Source organism: Loxodonta africana, chromosome 7 (assembly GCF_030014295.1).
Source record: "Loxodonta africana isolate mLoxAfr1 chromosome 7, mLoxAfr1.hap2, whole genome shotgun sequence".
NCBI lineage: Eukaryota > Metazoa > Chordata > Mammalia > Proboscidea > Elephantidae > Loxodonta > Loxodonta africana.
This window is the reverse complement of record NC_087348.1, coordinates 27,904,301-27,918,547: the sequence shown is the minus strand read 5'-3', so window position 1 is coordinate 27,918,547 and position 14,247 is coordinate 27,904,301. Positions and strand designations below refer to the sequence as shown.

General features: G+C 37.7%; 2 pseudogenes; one reads left to right on the top strand and one right to left on the bottom strand.

Moving 5' to 3' along the window:
• The first annotated feature begins 322 nt into the window (after nucleotides 1–322).
• LOC135231890 (olfactory receptor 4C6-like) lies at nucleotides 323–1,611 on the top strand (annotated as a pseudogene).
• Nucleotides 1,612–9,301: 7,690 nt separating this feature from the next.
• Nucleotides 9,302–10,216, bottom strand: LOC100673291 (olfactory receptor 4C11-like; annotated as a pseudogene).
• Between the last annotated feature and the right edge of the window lie 4,031 nt (nucleotides 10,217–14,247).

Genomic DNA, 14,247 nt, shown 5'->3' with positions numbered 1-14,247 from the left:
TGCTCACAGTTCTACTCTGACATACGTGGGGTCACCATGAGTCGGAATCTACTCCATGGCATCTGGTCTAGACTGTTTGGCAAGTAACTGTCATTATGCTGAGAGCATGATGAATTTCCCCTGAAAATTATTCCGTAAGAGATATGTGAGAAATAAAATTGCCCAACTTCCACTAGAATCCAAAGGTATCTTTTAAAAATATAAGCCTGATTTATAATTTAGGGTATTTACAGTGAAGAGATTATAATACTCTTTTGCTTTATACCCTCCCTTGGTTTCCCATTGCCCTTAGAAACGTCCTTGCCTTGTCCTAGAATTCTCTGGTTTACCTGGTTACTGCGTCTACCTCTCCAAACACATCTTGAGCCAAATAAATGAAGACAAATAGTCACTAATTATAAATGCTATGTTCCTCTTTTAGATTTTCTGACTCTCAGCCAGAGCTCATATCAGTACCTGGTAAATGGGAAACCAAAACAACGTGACTGAATTCATTCTTTTGGGTCTTACAAAAAACCCAGAGCTGCGGAAAATATTTTCTACTGTATTTCTCATCATGTATGTGACCACCATGTTGGGAAACCTACTCATTGTGGTAACTATGACTGCAAGTCAGAGTCTGAGGTCACCTATGTATTTTTTCCTTACTTGTCCCTAACGGATGCTATCTTTTCTTCCGTCATCACCCCCAAGATGATTGTGGATTCCTTCTCTGAGAGTACTACCATCTCCCTCGAAGGCTGCATGACCCAGCTCTTTGCAGTACATTTCTTTGGTGGGGTGTCAATCATCCTTCTCATTGTGATGGCCTATGACTGCTATGTGGCCATCTGTAAGCCCCTGCACTACATGACTACCATGAGTCCTCGGGTGTGCTGCCTGCTGCTGGGAGGGGTCTGGGTGGGAGGATTTTTGCATGCAATTACACGGCTCCTCTTCCTGTACCAAATACCTTTCTGTGGTCCTAATGTCATTGATCACTTTATGTGTGATTTGTTTCAACTGCTGACACTGGCCTGCATGGACACCCGCATGCAGGTGTCCATGCATGTGACCATCTTTCTTATTCTCATTGTCTCCTACATGATCATCCTCTGCTCCTTGAAGTCTTGTAGCTCTGAAGGGCGACACAGAGCCCCGTCTACCTGTGGCTCCCACCTCACAGTGATCGTCTTGTTCTTTGTGCCATGCATTTTCTTCTACGTAAGGCCTGTGGCCACTTATCCCATAGACAAGGCAATGGCTGTGTCGGATATCATCACACCCATGTTAAATCCCTTAATCTACACCCTGAGGAATGCAGAGCTGAAAAATGCCATGAAGAAACTTTGGATTCAATGAGAGACTTTAGTTGGCAAGTAACTGTCATCATGCCGATAGCATTATGAGTTTCCCAATAAAGAGCGTTATTTTCTCCAAAATGTGTGAGAAATAAAACTGCCCATGTTCCAGAAGAATCCAGAGATATCTTTTAAAAATATAAGTCTGATTTATTATTTAGGGTATTTACAACATAGAGATTATGATACTCTTTTCTTTTATACACTTCCTCAGCTTCCCACTGCCTTTGGAAATTTCTTTCCTTGTTCTAGAATTTCCTGGTTAATCTGATGACTGTCTCTACCTTCCGCAGCACATTAAGAGCTCCCCATTTCCTCTCCTCAGCCATGTTGGTTTTTTTTCACCTGTACCTAGGCCTATCTAAGCCCTTTCTCACTGCAGTGACTTTGCATTTGCTGGGCTCTCTACCTGGAAACAAGCAGTCATATTCTGTCTTACATTGGTATCACTTCCTCTGAGAAGCCTTCCCCAGCAACTCTATTTAAAGAATCTTTCACTCCTGCCATTATTTTCTATCTCAACATCTGCTTAATTTCCTTATAGCTATGATCAAAAGTGTAACTACTTTTGTATAGCTATCAGTTGACTTCTGTGACTTTCCATCTTCCTCTCTAGATTGAAAGCCTCTGAGGGAAGGACTTTTGTTTTATTGATGCTTGGAACCAATTTATTTTCAATACCTGCCTGTTGAATGATTATAGAAGACAAGCACCTTTCCTTTTCAAAAGAGCCAAAATCTGATGATTAGGGAGACAGTTAATAAGCAATCAAAAATAAACAGAAAAACCAAAGTGTGATCAGTACAACAGAGTTAATGGGAATGGGGTGCTTTGATTACTTCGGGAAGAGTACATCATAGTGGGCAATCAGAGAAGGATTCTATGAGTAAGTGACATTTCAAGTAGATTTTGAATTCTGTTGAGGTTTCCTTATAAAAAGTGATTAAATGTATTAATTAATAAGATTAATAATAATGACAAGCACCAATAATTGACAAAAGGAATCATTAGGAAATATCCCTGTGAGGAGTACTAGGATAGAGATTCTAGGGAGAGAAAATACATAGAACAACTCTAAGGCAGGCATTTTCAAGGAACTATAAAAGAGTAAAGTGGCTGGAACATAATTATTAAAGTAAAGAGCAGCAAGAAATGTAGCCAGAAATGTAGGCAGGGGTCAGATTGTGTAGGGCTAATATATCTAAGTCCTGGCCTTCTCTGAAGCCCCAAAGAGCAAGAATTTTATTATTACCTGTTCAAAATGACTCAAAACCAAAAATTCTTTTAGAATCTCGTTTTTTTTTATTGTGGTTTAGATGAAGGTTTACAGAGCAGATTAGTTCTTCATTAAACAATTAATACACATATTGTTTTGTAACATGGTTGCCACCACACTACATGTCAACCCTCTCCCCTTCTTGACCTTGAATTTCACATTACCAGGTTTCCTGTTCCCTCTTGTCTTCTCATTCTTGTCCCTGGGCTGGTGTACCCATTTAGTCTTGTTTTGTTTTATGGGCCTGTCTAATCTTTGGCTGGAGGGTGAACCCCAGGAGTGACTTCAGGACTGAGTTAAAAGGGTGTCTATTCTTAGGGTTTCTCCAGTCTCTGTCAGACTAAGTTGGCTTTTTTTTTTTTGAGTTTGAATTTTGTTCTATATTTTTCTCTTACTCTGTCTGGGACTCTCTACTGTGATCCCTGTCAGAGCAGTTGGTGGTGGTGGCAGGGCACCATCTGGTTGTGTTGGATTCACTCTGGTGAAGGCTGGGGTAGTTGTAGTCCATTAGTCCTTTGGACCAATCTTTCCCTTGTGTCTTTGGTTTTCTCCATTCTCCCTTGCTCCAGATGGGGTGGGACAAGTGGAGTATTTTAGATGGCTGTTCACAAGCTTTTATGACTTCAGACGCTACTCACCAAAGTAGGGTGTAGAATATTTTCTTTATAAACTATGTTATGGCAATTGAGCTAGATGTCCCCCAAGACCAAGTTTCCTAGTCCTCAGCCCAGTAATTCGGTCCCTCAGGGAGTTTGAATGCATCTGTGAAGCTTGCATGACCTTGTCTTGGGCAAGTTGTCCTGGCTCCCCAGTATTGTGTACTGTCTTAATCTTTCACTAAAGTCACCACTATTCTATTGTCTACCTAGTGGTTTTTTCTCCCCTCTCCTCTCCTCTGTCATAACCATCAAAGATGGTTTCTTTCTGTGTGTAAACCTTTTCATGAGTTTTTATAATAGAGGTCTCATACAGTATTTGTCCTTTTGTGATTGACTTATTTCACTCAGCATAATGTCCTCCAGATTCATTCATGTTGGGAGATGTTTCACAGATTCATCATTGTTCTTTATTATTATGTAGTATTTCATTTTGTGTGTATACCATAGTTTGTTTATCCATTCATCTATTTGATCCTAACTTATGTGCAATAGTTATTGAGCAATATGATGTGAAAAGCTTTTGTAGTTACCTTTCATTTTGTCCTCTAATTTTTAATTATAGAATAAACTTCACATTACTTTCTTAAAATATTTCAAAGTACCCACATTGACTTTAGGTTTATTCATTTTTCAACTTCTCATCAATATAGAAGAGAAATGCCATCATAGTATGGTTATTCGGGCCTTTGTAAAAACCTTCCAGAAAAACCAAACCCATTGTTGTCAAATCGATTCCAACTCATAATTGACCCTATAGGACAGGGTAGAACTGCCCTATATGGTTCCCATGGAGCACCTGTTGGATTTGAACTGCTGAACTTTTGGTTAGCAGCCATAAACACTATGCAACCAGGGTATTCTGTAAAAACCTTAAGACAGTCTTTATTATAATCATATTATGTGAATACTGAGAGGGATTTAGCTTGTGGTCCTAAACTTCATATATGTATAATATGTGAGGTTTAATAATGCTAGGTTTAATTCCATGTTTGTAATTGTTTGGAGCCCTGGTGGCACAGTGGTTCAGGTTTGGCTTCTAACCAAAATGTTGGCAGTTCAAACCTACCAGCTGCTCCCTGGCTACGTCTTACTATAATATAGGTTCACCTGCCAGTTATTTGATATCTTTTCAATAAGTAATTAAAATTGTTGTTGTCGTTAGGTGCCATCAAGTTGGTTCCAACACATAGCGATTCTATGTTCAACAGAACGAAACACTGCCCAGCCCTGTGCCGTCTTCATAATCGTTATGTTTGAGCCCATTGCTGCAGCCACTGTGTCAGTCCAACTACTTAAGAGTCTTCCTTTTTTTCTCTGACCTTCTACCAAGCATGATGTCCTTCTTCAAGAACAGGTCCCTCCTGATAACATGTCCAAAGCATGTGAGAGGAAGCCTCGCCATCCTTGCTTCTAAGGAGCTTTCTGGCTGTACTTCTTCCAAGACAGATTGGTTCCTTCTTGGAAGTATATTCTACATTTTTTGCCAAAACCGTAGTTAAAAGACATCAATTCTTCTTCGGTCTTCCATAGTCATTGTCCAGCTTTCACATGCGTATGAGGCAACTGAAAATGCCATGGCTTGGATCAGGTGCACCTTGGTTCCCAAAGTGACATTTTTAATGAAGATTAGTTCTCATCTCATTAAATGGGGTGCTTGTCTTTCTCATTAAATACATTTTAGTAGGTAAGGACTAGCAATTACATATATATGTATATGTATGTGTGTATATATATATATATGAGTCTGAATCGACTTGACAGCACTGGCTATATGTGTCTATATATATATATATATATATATATATATATATATGGAAACCCTGGTGGAGTAGTGGTTAAGTACTTCGGCTGCTAACCAAAAGGTCAGCAGTTCAAATCCACCAGGCGCTTCTTGGAAACTCTATGGGGCAGTTCTACTCTGTCCTATAGGGTCACTATGAGTTGGAATCGACTCGACGGCAGCAGGTTTTACATATATATATATATATATATATATATATATATATATATATATATATAATAAAATCATTTCCAAGATGCCAAAGTGGGATTTGGTAGATCTTAGTCTGGATTATGATCAAAACACAGCAAACTAAAAGTAAAATTGAAATTCTTTAACTTGATGAAAGGGTTTCTTCCAAAAAACTAAAAAAAAAAAATGTCAAATTTAGTTGCGAAAGAGGTTCATTAAATTCAGGAACAAGACAAGGCAATCTTTTATTAGTGCAGTCAAACAGTTAAGCGCTTGACTACTAACTGAGAGGGTGATGGTTTGAATCTAACCAGAGGCACTTTGGAAGAAAGTCCTGGAAATCTACTTTCTAAAGGTCATCGCCTCTGAAAATCCTATGAAGCAAGTTCTACTCTGACACACAGGGCCTTCGTGAGTTGGAATCAACTCAGTGGAAACTTTTTTTTTTTTAATTATTATTACTATATACTGTAGTGAGGGCCCTAATGCAGAGATCCTAACCTCAAAACCTACAGAGTCCAGCTGAATAAATAAATGAGCAGCACCAGCTTCTGTGGAGACTTTTAAGGGGTCATAGGAATATGGCTTTGGAGATGGAGTGAATTTTATCCTCCTTAAGGGTCGTCCATTACTAGCTCTGATCCATTGTTGCCTTATGGGAGTGTACGTACAATTTGCCAAACACTCAGATTTTCAGGAGACGTATGGCATCCACATTTTTATGTGCATTTTATTGATTTGAATATGTTGATAACCAATTAAGTTTCTTTAAAACGCTTTGCGGAGCAACAATCTTTGGATCAAATAAATTCTTTCAGGGTAATTCTGTCCATGGGCTGTCACTTTGGAAACTCTGTGTTAACCAATAAAATAATGGCAAAAAGAAATAAGGTAATCAAAACTGAAAATGAAGAGGCACAGTTCATTATTTGTTAACATGTTCATCTTTTTAGAAAAACTGAGAGGGTCAATGACAAATTTTAAGGTTTATTAAAAGTGTAGCTGAAAATCAACATAACATTTTCAAATAAAATTGCAGCAAATATTTAGAAAATAAAATAAGTCACAATACAACTAAAAACTATATAAAGAACATAAAAATGTATGAAATCACCATCAAGTATACTAAACATCTTCCTAAAGGAAAGCTGAATAAAGTAAGAGATAGAAATTTAATTTTCTTAAATATAGTACTTAATCCTTTCAGACATAGCAGAGAAACTGGACTTCCCTATTTCTTTACTAAAACTGGAAAAAAAAAATGAAACAATTGTTTCCAAAATTGAAAAAAAGGCAGTATAGAACTAGAGTCCCTTAGGGAAGGGAAACAAAACAGGTGAGCCCTAGGATAGATGCAAAAGTCCTGGATGGTACAAACAATTTGTGCTAAACTACGAACCTAAAGGCTGGTAGTCCAAACCCACCCAACAGTGCTATGGAAGAAAGGACTGGCCATCTACTTCTGTAGAGATTAAAACCAAAAAAAAAAAAAACCCAGTGCAGTCGAGTCAATTCTGACTCATAGCAACTCTATGGGACAGAGTAGAACCACCCATAGAGTTTCCAAGGAGCATCTGGTGGATTCGAACTGCTGACCCTTTGGTTAGCAGCCTTAGCACTTACCCGCTACGACAACAGGGTTTCCCTCTAGAGATTACAGTCAAGAAAATCCTATGAAGCAATTCTACTCTGTAACACATGGGTTTGTCATGGGTCAAAAGTGATTCCATGGCAGCAGGTTTAAGTGTTGTTTTGTTTTGTTTTAAGATAACTGCAGGCTTCTGGTAGAAGCTCTTTCTGATCTACATTTCTCACTGAGATGAGGAAACAGAAGTCGGAGTTCAGAGTGGCTGAAGAGGCTGCAATGTGAGCGGCCGAACCCTGGAGAGGAAGGAGCTATGCAGAGAACAAAGATCCAAAAATCTGCACAAGGGGCCTGAGCAATCTGAGCCTGTTGCTGAATGCTAATACTAAACTGTGCGGGTATGTGGTGAAACTTCACAAGACAGTGTGAATCTTGTACCTGGATACACAGAAAATGGACATTTAAGTGATATCAAAATCTGCCATATTGGTTATATGCAAATACCAGATCTTAACTTGTTTAAGAATGAGTAAAAGAAAAAAAAATATGTATATACATATATAAAAAATATATACACATGTATATATGTATAATATTCCTTGGACTATGGAATTCTGCATTATAAAACAAATGGAAAACGTTTTAAAGAATAGACAAATCAACAGCATGGATATGAAAAAGACTTTCTTGGTGAAATAGAAATTTGGGACTCTGTATGTTATGCCTTGTATACTCAAATTTAAAAGACATGTACTTTTAATGAAATAAATAAAGAATGAAAAATTAACATACAGGATGGCGGAAACTGAAAATGGCTTCCCTCACCATATAAATAACCACAAGGGATTTTCTAATAGCTGTCTTGGATCTTTTATGAGGTCACCTGTGATTTCTATATATATATATATATATATATATATGTATATATATATAATTTTTTTTTTTTTTACCTGTGCCTGGGGTCTTGCCCAACCTGAGACTGATTTCCAAGGCTTCTTTTCTTCCCCTTAATCTTATGCTTGTGATGGTTACCCTTTCCCCTTTAGCCTTCCTCAAGTCAGTCCTTTTCTCTCACTACTGGAGCTCCGTAATCAGATCTAAGAGCTATAATTCATTTTGCAGTTTTTCCTGTTTACAGGTAAATTTTAACTACACAAACTTTTGTCCATAAAGTGTACCTTTCACAAGTGTGCACACAAATTGTTTCTCAAATTCAAGTAACACACAAGCCCTTCCTAAGGGGAAATCAGTTCTTTTGAATTCCAGCAATGATACAAATCATGATTTCACATTTCTAATGTAACAAGGTGGTGAGGCTGACGTTTTGGCTAGATACAATGCATGAAATTACAAAGTGTGTTCCAGACCACACCATGCCTGTTTCCATAGTGAAGGCAATGAATGACAAAGATCAGAATCCTCACAACTAGATAAAGGGTACGGAACCTGGTCAGTGTAAAGTGGGCGAGTGGTTGGTGAGAACTGCTTTGGAGAATTCCCTGTAGAGAATCCTCTTGCCCCATTATGAGAGTAGAGAGAGATATGCCAGCCTCTCACATCGGTACCCATTTTTCTGATGTTTCTGTGGAGGGACTTGTTTCGAGTTGCCTACTCTGCTGTTTGGCTGACAACACCTCCTACTTTAATTTTTAATTGTCTCTCATCCAGAGGTCATAGCTAACTGTTCCAGTCAAGCACCTTAAAATTTGTGTGTGTATTTGTGTGTGTGTGTGTGTGTGCATTTGCACATGCATGTGTACATGCGTGCTGGAAGGGCGCTTCTAGAGAGTGTTATTCTGACAGGCTAGCATATGGTCCTCCACATTGGTGGCTGCAGGGACTGAGATCAGAAAAATCTAGGCAGAAAGAGAGACTTAGTGGTATCAGTGTAGGATTGCCCAGTGAGGAAGGCTCAGCTACAGATGTCCAAGGTATCATCTTCTAGGAACATCCTATCAAATGCTCATACTGGCAAAATGACAATCTGGATTCTGCAAGTTTCTTACGTACTGGCTCATGTTGACCAAATTCATATGGTACTAGAAAAAAATTTATAAAAGGAATTTGGTTGACACACAGTGCATTTCTCTCAGGAGAAAAATTTCTACAAGAAGTTAAATTACCAAGTAAAAATGGTCAGATGTTGACAGAATTCAAGTATGGATCATTATAGGTTGTTCACAGTGGTTGTGAGCTTTTAAGTACTCATAGTGTAATACAATCCTCTCAGAATATTAACTGTGTGCACAATGAATCAATAACACGTTGATGTATGTTGATTGTTGTTTCCCGTTAGGATTGTTTTCCTGTTAGATGTATTTCACCTTTCTCGTCCAAAAACTAAGATGTTGAGGAAGTGTAAATTAAATACACCATATTTATCAACTGAAGTCATAATTTGCTACACCATAACTTTTTCATGGCTTTTTTCACTTAAGCATTTTTTTTTTATTTATTTATCACCTGAAGTCATAATTTGCTACACCATAACTTTTTCATGGCATTTTTCACTTCTGCATTCCTCACTGTATAGATCAGAGGGTTGAGAAAGGGTGTCCCAATTGTATAAAACACAGCCACCATCTTGTCCACTGGAAATGTAGTTGGTGGGCATGTGTATATGAATATACATGGACCAAAAAATATGACAACCACAATGAAATGGGAGGTACAGGTAGAAAGAGCTTTTCGCCTTCCTTCTGCACTGTGGTTTCTCAGAGAGTATACAATGACAACATAGGATATAAGCAAGAGCATGAAACTCACCATGCATATAGCCCCACTATTGGAAACAACTAGCAAATTTATCACATAAGTGTCCATGCAGGCAAGTTTCAACAAGGGCTGCAAGTCTCAGAAATAGTGATCAATCACATTGGGGCCACAGAAGGGCAATTTCAAAGCCAACAAAATCTGTGCTGAAGAATGGATACAAGATCCCACCCAGGCCAGAATCACCAGCATGCCACAGACACGCCTGCTCATGATGGTTGTGTATCGCAGAGGTTTACAAATGGCCGCATAGCGATCAAAAGCCATGAGGATGAGCACAAATATCTCCATACACCCAAAGAAATGGGCTGCAAAGACCTGAGTCATGCACTCATGATAGGAAATAGTCTTCTCCTGAGACAGAGCATCCACAATCAATCTGGGTGCCATAGTTGTAGAAAAGCAGGCATCAGCAAAGGACAGGTAGAATAGGAAGAAGTACATGGGACTCCCAAGAGTATGACTCATCTTAATAGTCACCACAATGAGAAAGTTCCCCAGCAGAGTCAAAAGGTAAAGAATCGAGAAGATCCCAGATATTGCTTTCTGCTGTTCAGCATCCTGCGTCAACCCAAACAGAATAAATTCAGTCACACTGTTATTCATCGCCATGTCAGTGGCTGTATGTGGGATGAAGCTGACAAAGGTTTAATCTGCAGAGAGAAGAAAAAAGTGACATTTTGGGAAGATCATTTGGCTAAACTCTGAATTTGTTTGTTCTGTTCCATGTTTTGTTACCTTCAATTGCCTTTCGTGTGCACCAAAATTCCCCAGGAATCTGTGTAAATTTACAGATGCACAGGCCTCTCCCAGATTTATCTATTGATTCTGAAACTGACTGATTTGCCCAACACTTTTGTATTTTGCAAATAAAGTGAAATACATGTATGTGTATATATATATATATATATATATCTCCTTCAGAAACTTTGATTTTTACCAAGATTGAGAACTGCAGAACTTGTTTTGTCTTTCCCTGGACAAGTGACTTAACTGCTTTGAAACTTGGTCTTCATGTGAAAAATGAAGTACCAATATCTGCCCTATCTTATTCTGAGTTATCATGAGAATTTAAAGAAGGGTCTACACTCACACATATACAAGTGTATATGTTTCATACATTACGCATCTTATCTACGTGCTTTGAAAAATACATTCAACTATAACTGAGCAATAATATTGTTGAAGAATTTCTTTTAAAGAACATATTTTCAGTTCTGTTGGCTCATTTTTGTGTCTACTATCCCTGGCCATTTAGAATCTTGAGTGGAATACGCTTTAAAACGGATCTATTTGGACAACCTATCATCTATGCCTCTCATGGTCAAGATGTGAGCTTCACTGATGTTCATGACATAACAAATGGCTGGATAATGCATGTCTTAGTTATCTAGTGCTGCTATGACAGAGTTACCACAAATGGGTGTCTTTAACAAATAGAAATGGATTTTATCACAGTTTAGGGGGCTAGAAGTCTGAACTCAAGGTGCTGGCCCTGGAAGAAGGTTTTCTCTCTCAGTCAGCTCAGAGGAAGGTCCTTGTCTCTTTGCACTTCTGCTCCTGGGTGATCATGTGGCTTGGCATCTTTCTTCCCCTATCTCTGCTTCTAGCTTTCTTGTTTAATCTTGTTTATTTATATTTCAAAAAAGATTGACTCAAGACACAACCAACACTAATTCTGTCTCATTAACATAACAAAGACAACTCATGCGCAAATGGGATTATAACCACAGGAATAGAAGCTAGGATTTACAACACATATTTTGGGAGGACACAATTCAATCCACAGCTATGCTTTTGGTTGGCATAATGGAGGGAAACTACTCTTTATCTTTCTTTTGAACTTATCCCCTTAACTTAGCTTCAACATAGAATATTGCACTTCTCTACCTATGAATTTGACTTGCATATAACTTCTAATATTCCAATAACTTAAGTATTGTTTTTACTCATATATATCCTTCTTTATCCTGAATTCCACAGAATACTTCTTCTAAAAACTTTATTTGGCGATCTTTTTTTTTTTTTTTTAATAAAGTAAGGCATTATGCAACACATATTAGAAGAGAAGAAACCATATCCAGAGAGAAAAGCACAGATTTTTTCAAGGATAGATTGAGCAGTGAAGAACTCAAAATTATGTAAGAAGTAAGCTATAACTTTAAGTGGAGAGATCCATATTCCAAACCATGTTCTTTCAGATGCAAACATTCAAAACTTAGAACTGAGAGATATGTTAGCACAGTGATCAATACATAGTCTGAAGCCACATTGCCTAGTTTCAAACCTTGTCTCACTCTTCATCAGAGGTGTGACACTTAACAAGTTCCTTGATATCTCTGTGATTTACTTTCTTCATCTGTAAAACACAAATAATAAAATAATATACTCTTAAACGTTGCCATGAAGATTAAAAAATTTGGTGCTTAACTATTAGATGCGAGTACGCAGTACCCAAGATAAGAGTGGTTATTTTTGTTATGATTATCACTACTGGATTTAAAAGAGATATTCTTAATTTTTCAAAAACATTAATTTAAATTTTTTATCTACCCATAATAAAGCTGTACCACTGTATTAAAATATTAAGTTCCTTTGTTGAGTGGCTGAAATCATATCAACACTCTGGATGACAGTAGTTTTCTTATAATGATCAGAAGCTAGGATTGTGAGTTCTAAATATCTTTAATAAATAAGAAGAGAAAAATGAATCAAAATTATGTAATAGCATCAATACAATGGACCCACAATGAGAGGAAAGTAAAAACAAAATAGGGACCTTGGTAGTGAAAAGTTGGGGATAAAAATCAAAGGAAGGAGGGCATTTAGATAAGAAAAAATGAAATCAAAGGTTTCATGGTGATGATAAGGCACATGCTATATCAGGAAAATAGATCAATATGAACCCTCTAGTTTAGTCAGACTCAAAAGTTGTGGTAGAAAAGTTGGAAAAGTAAGTTGCCCTCATAGCTGAAGGCCATAAAAGCCAGGTTATAAAGTTCTGAAATTTTCTATTGCAAAGTAGAAAGTCTGAAGGCATAAAAAATGTAGCAACACCTTCTGTTAATATTTTCTAGGCACCTAATAACAAAAAGCACTCCAAGTTGTTTAATGGAATTTAGCTATTTTTATTTTAACTGAATTTAGTCTATTTGGACTTTGAGCTTTTCAGTAACAAAGTGCCTATCTTCAAGATCCCAGAGTCCTACTGAAGACTTGCTTTCTGTTCCCTGCACTTAGAAACTCAGTAAAAAGAGTTCAAGTGGATTCACTCTAAATGGCCAAACGAAACCCATTGCCATGGAGTTCATTCAGACTTATGACGACCCCATGTGTTACAGAGTAGAACTGCTCCCTGGGGTTTTCTTGGCTGTGATCTTCACAGAAGCAGCTCACCAGGGCTTTCTTCCATGGTGTTGCTGGGTGGGTTTAAACTGCCAACCTTTAGGTTACGAGACAAGATCAAAACCTATGTACTATCCAGGGACCTGGATTCACTGTAGCCTCAACAAAATAAAGACTGGCTCCTCAGTTATCCCGAATATGATTCATCAGTGGCTTCAGACTTGTCCCTTCCTTTCTTAAAGTAGGATCAAAAATGCTAACTCTCAACCCATCTCTGTGGGAGGCAAAAAACACATAGGGAGCAGAGAGAGGTGGATTATAATCTTGTCTATGCCATTAAAATGTCACTTGACCTTGGTCAAGTAAGTTTATGTCTAAACATGAATATTATTATTTCCACTAAAGGGGCTCAAGAAAATAATTTTCCTGTCAACTTTAACATAAGAATCTTTTCACACAGTATCATAGTCATTAAAATTTAAATAAGTCTCACATAATTAGATGAAATAAAAACAGTATGCATTGGCTATACTTGTGTAAGTTTTCATTGTGAGAATGATTAACTCATGTAGACCAAACATGCAGACTGGGATTTAATAAAGTGGATAGTTCTGAAATTCTTTAAGTGGGTCCTCACAGGCTTTTATTGAGATAAGTTTTCTATGTCTCCAAACAAGGAAGAAGGACTTAAATTCAGCAATCCCCTCCTCTCCTTGTTCTTTCTCTCCTCTCCCTCTTTTTATCCCCTTGTCATCCCTTAAAAGACAAAGTGGGCATTCAAAAGACTGTGATGAGTCATAAATATAATAAAATGTTTACTATGATTTTATAATCTAATGGCTGGGATGCTTATCATGGCTTTCAAGCCCTCCAACTCTGTGACAGAATCTTGCTTTTCATTTTTCTTCCCAGGACTTCTGCCAATGCATACTCCAGCCAAGCCTGACACTTGTTGTTCCTTATTAATATACTCAGGCCATCTTATTCCAATTTTTTTACATCTGACAGCAGCTGAACACCCCTCCTCTGCTACAACCTAAACTTCCCATTTCTACCTGTGGAGATAGTATCCAGTTCAAATGTCACCTTCTCAGAGAAGCCTATCTGGATTCCTCCAAGTCACTCTCTTGCTAGTGGCCTCCTACAGCCCAAAACTAAATACTTGTTGAATCATGCAGTCCCTGATTTTATTCTTCTCTCATTTTTGCTTTAACATCTTTTGTTCGTTGATTTTATAATATCTTTTGAGTTAAGTAAGGCAAGTTGGCTTTGTTCTATTTTGTGCACTTTGTGTTAAG